Source organism: Callorhinus ursinus, unplaced genomic scaffold (assembly GCF_003265705.2).
Source record: "Callorhinus ursinus isolate GAN/ISIS: 27379988/994484 unplaced genomic scaffold, GSC_fseal_2.0 scaffold32, whole genome shotgun sequence".
Lineage (NCBI taxonomy): Eukaryota > Metazoa > Chordata > Mammalia > Carnivora > Otariidae > Callorhinus > Callorhinus ursinus.
The window spans coordinates 7,344,375-7,356,078 of NW_027397094.1; the positions used below are offsets into that span (position 1 = coordinate 7,344,375).

Here is an 11,704-nt window from a genome sequence, read left to right on the forward strand (position 1 = left end):
CTTGTCATCACTCTGGGTTGCTTTGTATGTAAGCATTACACAGTTACTTATCAAGAAATCATGTAGAGTAAATTTTTGGTAGCCTCTGGTCGCTCTCTTTAGAAATTTTTGATCTTTAAGTGGCGTATTTATGTGATGATTGTTACTGAACACCTGTGTTCTGTTGTTTACTTAATTAGATGTTGCTGGAAAATGGCAGCATTTAGTCATAAAGTTCTGGAGAAGAAATGGCCACCGCTCCTTTCAGAAAGAGGTGGCGGGCTGTGGCAGCCCGTGAAAAGCAACGGCACACTCCTTGGTGTAGAGACCACTTTCCTTGTCAACGAAGCCTCGAGAAGGGAGGAAGAGGTAGAGCTCTGAGTAGGCCCAAGTAACCATTTCCTGATTTAGAAAAAGCGGTCATAGGGAAACACTGTCATACAGACCTAGTGGTTGAGCTCTCTTCTTAGCTAATCTTCAAGGGATTGAACGAGGTTTTTTTTTAAACTAACAGCAAAAAGAAACAATCCCCTTAAAAGTAACCCCCTGGATATAACGCAGACTGGAGTCCCTAGGCACATGGCTGCCTTCTCCCAGGAGGGCCCTCTGCTGAGGCCAGTCAGAGAGACAGTGGCGTGAGTGAGGGCTCTCCCAACAGCCTGGGCACGTTACTTACTCTCTTCATATTTCACTTCCCGTGTCCAGTACATGGGCATCATATTGTTGCTTCCCTGGGCTGATAGGAAAATTCACTTATTCAGCACAGAGGGAATGAGCTCGTCCTATGTGCTGGCTCTTTGCACAGACAGCAGACGGCCCCTGGCTTGATGGGCTGGCTAAAGGAATGGGCGCCTTCAGGGTCAACCACGGAGCCCACACAGGATTGAGGAGGACTGCTGTCCCAGTTATGAGAAGTACAAGCATCTGTACAGGCCCATTTCTCAGGCTTCTTTCAAAGAACATGCTCATGTGAAGCACCGATGAGTAGAGTGTTAGTTTGAAGTTCTAAAGTTGGGGTAGCCCCCCAGCGTGAGCTTTCTGTAGGCCCGGAAACAAGATGCAGTTGGGTTAAGTGGTCATTGATAACAGCAGTGTTTCGTGGGGGAAGGACTTTCCAACTAGAGTCCTAAGGTTGGAATTTCTCTCTTTTTTAAACTCTTCTATAATGACGTATCTGTTATATATAGGTACATGCTAGAAGTTAATAAGTGGTTAGATCAGGTATGTGGATACTTCCACAAATAGTTTTTTCTTTTGTTCTTTCTTTACCTTTCACCCTCCCTCCCTTCTTCCCCTTCCTCCCTCCCTCCCTTCCTCCATCTGAAAAGTATCAAGACTAGATCTTATACTTTGAAAAGCCTAATCAGTTCATCAACAAAGGACCTGTCATAACTAAGGCTCCCTCCATCTACTATAGAAATGGCGGTCATGGGGCACTTGGGTGGCTCAGATGGTTAGGTGTCTGCCTTCAGTTCAGGTCATGATCTCAGGGTCCTGGGATAGAGCCCCATGTTGAGCTCTCAGCTTAGTGGGGAGAAGAAAGAAAAAAAGAAAGAAAGAAAAAAGAAAGAAAAAAAGGAAAGAAGGAAGGAAGGAAAGAAATGGTGGTCATGGTCCTACTAGAAATGAACCAATGTCTCTGTCAACCAACAGAAAATGTTACTGCAGTGTTGCCATATTTGTGGTAACAATATTTATGTACTTGCTATCTTATCTCCCCGCATAAAAAACCACATTATTCCCTCTTAAATATAGATGTCCAAGGTTAACTTGAGACCACAGAAAAGATCTTCCAAGACAACATTTCTTCTAAGTACTATAAAAAAGTAGCAGAGAATGACGCTTTTTGTGTACTGGAGTTTTAACTGCCATATGGTGCAAACTAGACTGTATTTCTAACATATATCAAGGAACAAATCAATCAGTCAACAAACAGTTATTAAATATATGAGTATGTGCTTTGCTCAGCAAGACTCCGTGTTGGATCCTGAGGCAGTTACCCTCCAAATTTAAGTAGACAAATAATAAGACAGAATTTTTCCCTTGGGAATCCGTGACTTTGGGGAGATCACAAGAAGTTAATTAGCAATTCAAAGTCATGTGCATGTGACATTGCTCCTTTCGAACATGACAAACAGGTGAGCACTGGGAGGGCTTTGTGAACACAGGTAGGGTTTAGGTGACTCATTTTCCATAACTCGTGTAATGACAAATCAGGGACAAATGTCTTCCTAGCAGTTTCAGCTGCCATGTGGTACAAGGCAGACTGTATTTCTCATATTTATCAGCTAACAAATTCATCCATCAACAAGCATTCCTTGAGTATCTGCTTTGTGCAAGAACCAGTGCTGGATCTTTTACATTTGTTTTTTAATTTTGGAACTTAATGGTTTTCAAAACATATGTGTTGAGTATTTGAGGACAGACTTTCAACCTCTGTACTGTTCTGGGAGAAGTTGAGCCTCGCTCCCTAGAGCCAGCCTCCCCCTCTCTTCCCAGAGGCTCGGAGGCTATGTATTTGGCATCCCCCAAAGTATAGATCATTTGAAAGCCCAAAGTGTAAGAATGATGGCATCCCGCTGAGCCTTTCTGTACTCATGGGAACTTGGCATCTGAGTAAAAGGGAAGTTGAGGTTAGGAGGCTGATGAATCTTGAGGGACTATTTCCTTAAACTTTAAAGAAGCAAAGTTCCCAGCGTCAGATGGTGGAGTGGCTTTTGTTTAGAAGGAGCTCAGGCAGAATAACCTGGTAACTCCCAAAGCGAAAATACGGACTTGCTCCTTGTTCATTTCCAGGTCTGCTGGACCTGAGCCGGAATGAAGGGGTTGGATCCTCAGATGATGGGACGTGCTGTGGAGTGGCCATGTTTGGTGAGGCTGGGCGTGGCTGACACAAAGTGCACACAGTGAGGAAGGAAGATGTTTGGAAATATTTTTCCGCTTAAAGCCCTGAGATTGCAAGCGTTTTCTTAGCCCTGTGGAATTCCTCTAACTGCCTGGGGATTTCTAGGTTTCTAAGAAGCTTGAGTGGTTGTTAACCTAATACACAGTTGAAGGGAGCCAAGACCATCTTTCCACCCAGCTGTGTGGTAGGGCCCTCTTCTTAAAAGGCTCTTTAAAATCAGGCATGTAAGGGAATCCTTCTTTCTTGAACTAGGGCCTCTGAAACTGGGTCAATGGTTCTCAACCTCATCTTCCAGCTTGCTCTGCTGAAGCACAGTGTAAGCAAATAAATATCAATGAATTGCTTAATGATTTTCATAAGGCCCCATATTTTCAAGGCAAGGGGCTCTCCTGAAATGTTTGATCTACTCCATATGAATCTGTTTTCCAAATGGCCAGCACATGTCGAGGCCTGCTGTCCTCCGGGTTACAGGAAGATGCCTTTGATGGGTTAACCGCAGAGCAAGTGAGCTCTTTTCAAGTCCTTTTCAAAAGTTCCTTTGTCCTGCTGTGGATCTTGCCACTTGCTTCAGATCAGCAGGAGACTGCTCCCGGCAAAGGGTTCTAATACATTCTCACTCTGATCTGGGTTGGGTCCCTGGGTAATGCCATCTCTAATCCGGAGTCCCAAAGGTTGAGGTTTAAGCACCAGGCAGTTAGCAAACAATTACCAAGCTCTGGGGGGGTGGGGGGGGCACTCACTTTTCCAGCACTGTCCACCCAACTTAGGCCTGAACGAATTTCCTTAAAGCCAAATGAAATCATTGTCATTCTCAACCGTCTTGGGGGGAAGACTGGTCTTGCTCTTAACGAAGCTTTTGGTCAGCTGCGTGATGCTGCCTTCAGTGGGGTATCGCTACATTCGAAGGCTTTCCACGTTCTATGGTCTTGTCCATTCTTTCCCCAGGCTAGGCAGAAATGTTCAGATGATACCTTTCTTGACACTTTGCACACACATAGTAAAAGGGTGACTTGGCTTGGTTTATTGCTACAGATTTTTATACATATTCAGGTCACAGTGTGATGAGTGGACATACGTGGATATTATGTAGTTGGGAGGCCATATTAGAGAATCGAAGATGGGGCAGGAAAAGGGAGTTGTGGTCACTGCCCGCATGTGGCTACAGTGCACTGGGGACACAGGGATCGTTGAGGGCCAAGGTACTATATTTTGTTATGTTCTATAAAAGCTAAACCTGTGGTGAGCAAAGCTGAACTTTTATAAAAAAAGATTTATTTATTTTATTAGAGAGAGACAGAGAGAGCAAGCAGGGGGACGGTCGGAGGGAGAGGGAGAGAGAATCTCAAGCAGGCTCCCCGCTGACCTCGGAGCCCGATGTGGGGCTCCATCTCAGAACCCTGAGATCATGACCCGAGTCGAAATCAAGAGTCGGGTGCTTAACCAAATGAGCCACCCAGGCGCCCCCAAAGCTGAACTTTTAATCCAAGAATGTCATAACTATTTATAAAAACATAACAAAATGTACAATAGAGTATGATTAAAGAAAATAGAAATATCTTTTCTCTTTGCTGTTTTGAATATTTTTTATCGCTAATAATACCGTTATTAGGTACCTCTTAACCCTAGATTTCCTATATGCTTTCAAGATAAACTTTGTTTTTTCCTCCCAGCTGTGATTCTGGGTATTCAAAAGCAACAACTGCTGACTTCTCCATACACGCTGCAAACTGCTGGTAGCTTTGGCTCAGTCCAGTAAACAGTTATCAAGTGGTGACTTTGCCGCGCCAGGTAGTATCTTGGCCTTTAAAAGCAGATAATGTTTCTTTTGCATGTTCCCTCTCTCTCTCTCTCCTGATGTTAATTGAAATCCAGTGATGACCACAGCTCTTTTTCAGGCTGCTGACACTTGGTTCTCTTAAATGGTTACTTCCCCCTCACGCAAGAGAGCCTTGCTAATTTCTGACAAGCCTTCAAATTGCATTTTTCTGTTCTGATTAACTGAATCACCGTCCACACAGCTACCTAGTCCAGAAAGCTAGAAGAGGTCCTCCAGACAAACCGCGTCCCGCTTCCAGCCAGTCACCAGCTTCTGCCGGTCTTCTGTCTTGTTGAATGCAGAGGTCCGCCCCCCTGCCCGGCTCTGCCGAGGACTCTTCAACCTCCCACGTCTGTAGCTCTTACCTGGATTTGCTTCCAAATGATCTGCTAATGGTTCTCTCTGCCTGGGTCCTCTTTGCTTTCCTCATCCATTCTTGGCCTTTCTTGTGCAGAGCTCAGATTGTTTTTGCCAGAATTAAAACACAATAACTAGTAAGTCATGGAGTTATGATTCAAACCCATTGGCAAAGACTTTTTTTTCCAAAGTATGATTAGGTGTTGAATTTTGCTGAGTGTTTTCCATTTTCTATTGTAATATGTCAATGAAATGAGCTATGTGATTGATTTTTTAATGTTAAACAATCCTTACATGCCATATAAAATGTATTTTATATGCTATTTATGCAGCTCATTTTGGATTTCTTGCTTATATTTATTTAGTAGTTTTGGGTCTCTGCTTATATGTGAGATTGAGTCCTATTCTGCCCTTGTCTGGCTTTGACATCAGAATTATAATGGCTTTATAAAACATGTTGGGGGGGATGCCTGGGTAGTGCAGTTGGTTGGGCACCTGACTCTTGGTTTCAGCTCAGGTCATGATCTTGGTGTGGTGGGATAGAGCCCCGAGTGGGATTCTGCATTCAGTGCAGAGTCTGCGTGAGATTCTCTCTCCCTTTCCCTCTGCCCCTTCTGCTCGTGCTCTCTCTCTCTCTCCCTCTCTAAAATAAATAAATCTTTAAAAGCAATATGTTGGGGAGTTTTCCCTCCTTTCCTATCCCTTAGAATGGTCCTTTGTTAGGGGTTGTTATTTCTTTCTTGAATTTCCGAGAAAAATTATTTGCAACATCTTCTGGAACTAGTACTGCCTGTGGTATATTTTTGACTATTGAGTTAATTTTTCCCCCCTTACTGGTTATAGGTTTATTCAGTGTCAATTTCTTCTTGAGTTGATTTCCATAATTTATGCTTTCTAAAAATTGTACAGTGTATCTGAAGTTTCAAATATATTGGCCTGAAGTTGTCCATGTGATTATCTCATGATTTTTTAAATATTTACTCTTTCCATTTCAATGTCTCTTTTCATATCTGGTACTGTTTATTTCTGCCTCTTAAAAAAAAATCAATCATGCCAGGAGTTTGTCTATTTAATTACTTTTTTGAAACAACCAGCTTTTCATTTGGTTGATCAGATGACCAACCGCTCACTCTTGACACCACCACAAGAGTAATTCTTAGGGAATTCAAATCCACGTTTGAAGACCTATCTGCGGCTGGCCACCATGCATCCAGGCTCTGACCCCCTAGCTACTCCACCAGCTCATCTCTCCATACTGCGCCCCTCTGCTGTCCCCTCCAGCAACGTCAGATTCCTTCGGGGCCCCCAAATGTCAGCTCCTTTCATGCTCTTTGCTTTTGCATAGACTTTTCTTTTTTCCTCCCCCCCAACCCTCCTAAATTATTCTTTTGGTCGAAGTCTTTAAATTCCAACTCAAGCTTTCCTCCTTTGCACTGCTTTTGTGCCTGGTACACATTCCTATCTTTTTGCCTCCCTTTCTGGACCCTGAAATCCTTGAGGGTAGGGGCAATCTATTTTCCATCTTTATTACTGGCACTTTTAGCTTATTTCTCTCACACCATGTCACTCCTTTTTCAAACAAGAGGCGTAAAAAGGACAGACAAGATTACACTATGTCTTTTTTTCTCTACTTTAAGAGAGGTCAGCATCCAATCACTCCAACTAAGATGCTGACTAAATTAACTTCCCTCTTCCTGCTTTGCCAACGCGTACTTAGCATTGGCTCACCTATTTGCTTACATCTTTAACCTTCCGATTTTCTAAGGCAATATTTTCCTCTTACAAGTTCCAAACTTTTTATGTCTGGCCATTTCAATGTACTTCAAATACCAGACCAGATTTGAATCAGGCTATCTAAAGACTTCCCATCAAGAGTTTATTTCTAAAATTATGTGCTGTTTAATGAAAAGGGGGTGATAATATTTCATGAGCAACCCCGCTACCTTCTTATTTAGGCGACATAGTGCAAATAGGTAATTCAAAGAAAGCTCCATTCTAGCTCATAGCTTTTCTCATCTAGAAACTTCTGAGAACCCAGCTCTACCACTTCACACACCAGCTGGGACTTCAACCAGTGAAAGCATTATCAGTACAAGAGTGATAACGATACATGACCCACCAGATTCTCAGGAGGGCTAAATCATGGAGTTGGTGGGGAAATGCCTTGCCCAGGGCCCAGAACACCGTGAGACGCACTGCACTTCTGTTTAACTTGCGTGAGAAGAAATCCCAACTAAACCCACGGTGCAGATGGTCATTTCTCATTGTCAACCTTATGACCTAGGCATCCAGTGTTAGTCTAATTAAAGGAAATCCCACTTTCTGGGAGGCTCCATTTGCTTTCCAAACTTTTGGGCCTGGAGCAATACCCTTCACTAGTGCGTTTTATTTTCATTGTTTTAATCCAAGGACGATGAATCAGATACTGGGATCTGCAAGTCTTGCATTCTACTTGGAGCATGCACGCACTGGCCAGTTTGGACAATCGGCCCCATGATGCTCTTTTGCTACCGGTTTTGGGGCACCCCAAGGTGTCACAACATTCTGTCCTGTTCCTTCTTTCTGCCCGCTCAGCGCTAACTTGGCAATGCTTATTACCCCAAATCGGGCCATCGATGTTACACCTCGCAAGACAAATCCAGTTCATGTGGTATCTTCATCCCTCTGCTAACTGTGTGTGGGGGGGGAGGGGGGAGGCTATTAACCAAGCCGAAAGGTTCAGCAGAAAGCATTTGCCAACATCCCTTTAAAGTAATGGTCTCTCCTCAAGGCCAGCCGCTCTGACACATCCTGCTGTTGGGAAGAAAACGTTTTCCACACTCTCTCTCTGCCTCCACCTGAACTGCTCGGGAACGCAAAGTCATTTGGTTTTGTCGTTACCCTCACAGCTCCTTACACATTGCCCATTCACTCTGCTGTCTAAATCGGGGGTGAGGTGAAGTCTCCGGGGGGAAGCGTGGAGAGCCAGCAGCTGCCTTTGGCCTGGCCAACTGAACTCGGCCTGTGCCTTGGCCCCGCCCCAGGACCGCTAGAGCTTCTGCTCCCTTTATATTTCCCCAGCATTTGTGAGCAAAACGGGAAGATCGCCCTAGCCTGTCCTGATGGCCTCTCTGTGTTCTTTGGGCCTGGGTGGACTTGTTTGGGGCAGGAAGAGAGGGAGGGGACCTGGGCCTGGGCCAGGGTCTGCACACTTCCAGTCTGCCTGGAGTTGTCCAGAAAATGCTGACCTATATTCCAGCGACACAGACCAGTTCTGAGGAGGACGCAACTGCCCCCTTTCCTCTGCCAGGAGGGCAGCCAGACCTGCACATGCTGTTCTCCCTCGTCAGCCTTCAGGCACGACGGGGCACAAGGGGGCCATGGGGGTGGGGGCGTCAGCCCCCATGGCCTGTGCCTCAGGACCTCCCCACGCTGCCTGCCCCTCCACGGGCACAGCAGTAACAGAAGGGCACAGAAAAGTCCATCCCCTGGGTTTGTTCAAAATTATTTCCTTCCAGCCTTTGTCTTTGGAATGCTTTGCTGCATTTCTTTAGAGTGGGCAGATGGTAGGATGCTGGAGGTGTAAAGCAGTGATGAAAACCGAGATGATTCAAACAGAAGGAATATGTATAACCCCTGCTGGACCATCCTGATAGGAATCAGGAGAAGTGGCGTTTTGTTTTTGTTTCTTTTCTAGGATCTTTGAAGTTCTCATGCTTTCCCACCCCTCCCCCCAACCCCCTTTTAGAAAGAAGGATGATATGTAAATGCGCCACTTTGAGGGCTTGGTGGGGGGAGGGGGGGACTGGTTTCGTGTGTGTTTTTTTTTTTTTTACGTTCAGTTTATTTTGAGGATGAGCCCAACTGAAAGACTTCAGGGCAAGACCAGTCGCTTCGAGTAGATGGCCGGAAGCGAAAATGGGACTCCCAGAGAGAAGAGCCGACGCCGGGCAACCAGGGATGGTGCCATCCAGAGCACAGGAACTGTGCTTAAAAGAGATAATTTCAAGTTGAGCTGTGGTTTACCACAGTGTCCTCGTGATCAGTCGAGTGGTCAGATGTCAGGGGTGACTGAAAATAAGTTCATTTTCCCACAGTGGAAGAGAAGAGAAAAAAAAAAAAAAAGCACAGCCCTGCCCGTAGGAAACAAATATTGCACATTTCAGAGTTTGGCTGGAGTAGGCTTGAACATGGACCGCCATCCATGTGACTTTTGGGAAGAAAGCTGAAGAAACAACAGTTATTGCTCTTGATTAGCATAACATGTTGCCCATCCCCCCCTCCCTTCTTCCATAATGATCACAAATAGACATTCATGGCCTGATTTCTTTGCCCCAGTGTTCCCCCCATTTGAAAGATCTCTCGGGAGTGAGGGTTGCGTGTCTATGGTATGATGTCGCTGGTGGGAAGATGGGAAGGATGGCGGGTGAAAGGTCCGGTGATCGGTCACGCAGTGCGGGCATGGGAGCTGAGCACTGACCCAGGGTCCCTAGACCTTCCAGCTTCGGCCTCGGGTGGCGCCGGGCTTGGCGGGCCGTGCCACCTGCCGAGCCCTGTCTTCATGCCGTGTGTGCCGGAGGGCTCTGGGACTCAAAGGGTTAAAGTGTCATCTGCAATGGGCAAAATGGCTCAACCCCAGATTCATCCTGTGTTGGCCTAGTTATGTGTCACTGTGTGTGCGTAATTTTTTTCCCCCTTTTCAAATACTATTCTCTTTCATGAGCTCATATCCTAAAATGTCTCCTTTCTAATTCAGCAAGAGGGATTCCATGGTTCGCCACCCGGAACAGGGTGCTTTCTTCCATCACCCAGGCCAGAAAAGCACTGAAAATCTCAAAGGTGGAAACACAGAGCATCAAAGCATGGATTGGAAGACCAGAGGCTTGATTTGGAAAGCACACACCAGGCAGCCCCAAATCCCACATCCCGATGCCTTTTCTTTCTCTTGTCCTTTTGTTCATAATGCATGCATTCTGACCTCATCTCCTCCATCCCACTGAGCCCGCACCACCTTGAGCGATTCAGTGGCTGTAAACTCCCCTGCCGACTTTGTTTTGGCTGGAATTGCAACCCGTATATGGGAGAATCAAGCTGAAACATCACAGGGCTAACGGCGCGCCTCTGTGCAGTGGTGGCTGGTCAGGAGAAAAAGGTGACATCATGGCTATTCCAGGACTTTGGGTCCGCAGCATAAGTGACTTCCCTGCTGCACAGCAGAGTCAGAACCTGGACCCGCGACAAAAACAACTCTCCCTTCCCATAAATATCTGCGCTGGGGCTCAAAAAATATTCTAAGTGCAACGGCTCAGAAATGGTCCCTTGCCTTGGAGACCCATCCGATTTTCCAAATCCAATCACAAACTTTTTAATAGCATGTCATGAACCTCTCAGCTCATTATTTCTCTTCAAAGCCCTCCGGTTGGCCAGCTTGGAGCCTGTGAACTGTTGTTTGATGATGTGTTGCACCATAAATAAACGCATAGGACATACTAAAAATCCATCCTTTACTACTTCTGGCTTTCCCACTAGGAATACTGCCATATAATCAGGGATGTGTGATTTGCAGCAATTGCTCTGAATTGTGGATGCTTTTTTTTTTTTTTTTTAACATGTCCAGTGTGTGATGTAGGTAATAGAACAGATTTATCACGGTTACATAAATCTCATTTTTTTTTCTCTTCCTGTTCTGTCCCGTCTCCTCTCACCCCTCACATGGTTAGGACGTTGGGAGCCAAGAGTAAGAATATAGACAAACCCTCTAAAAGAGCAATCACAGCTCTAACCATTCCTCCCAGTAGGAAATCAAGGCACTGGATAATTTACTATGCCTTTACTATCTGTTGTTCCCTCTGATGTTTTTAAGTTGTGAGGAGACAACCATTTTACATGTGTAACTAGCCATGAAGGTTGGCATACAGGACGGAGGTTACTGTTGTAATCAAATAAAGCTCATACAAGCTAATCGGACATGTGTTGTGACTAACTTCTTTTCACTGTATGGTAATTAGGCAAACATGAGAAGCAGTCAACCCGAATAACCATCATTTGTACTGTTTTGCTGTGATTTGTGGTGAGATGAAGATGGTGTTTGGGGGCAGGGACAGGAGAACACCCGAATCCTGTTCTCAATCGGCCTCCTTCCCCACCCTCATGGTCGCAGAGGGTAACATATGCACAAAGCTATGCACAGGAACTTTTCATTAATACCCTATGGCTGTGGACACAAAGCCCATCACATGGCCCAAGAAGCATTACTAGAAAAATTGTAAAGTGAAGTATGTTAAGGCTTGGTATATAATAAGTGTATTAGGGAGTATTAGGGAAACAGAACCAATAGGAATATATATATATATATATATATATATTCCTACATATATATATATATTCCTAAATATATATATGTATATACACACATATATAAAACATATACATTTATTATAGGAATTAATTACGGTTATGGGGAACCACATGGTTATAGAGAACCCCAGGAAGTTCCACAGTCTGCCATCCGTAAGCTGGAGAACCCAGAAAGCCAGTGGTATAATTCAGTTCAAGTCCAAAAGCCTGAAAATTCGGAAAGTGAGTATGGCGTCAAGCCCAGTCTGAGTCTGAAAGCCTGACAACGAGGGGTGCTGGCGTCTGAGGGCCGGAGACAGATGTCTCAGCTC

General features: G+C 45.0%; 1 long non-coding RNA gene across 1 annotated transcript; it reads left to right on the forward strand.

The window, feature by feature from the left end:
- The first annotated feature begins 2,695 nt into the window (after positions 1-2,695).
- LOC112808023 (uncharacterized) lies at positions 2,696-10,998 on the forward strand. The gene is made up of 3 exons (XR_003204243.2): positions 2,696-2,850; positions 4,555-4,672; positions 9,793-10,998. It is a non-coding gene; the product is annotated as an uncharacterized lncRNA (long non-coding RNA).
- The last annotated feature ends 706 nt before the right edge of the window (positions 10,999-11,704 follow it).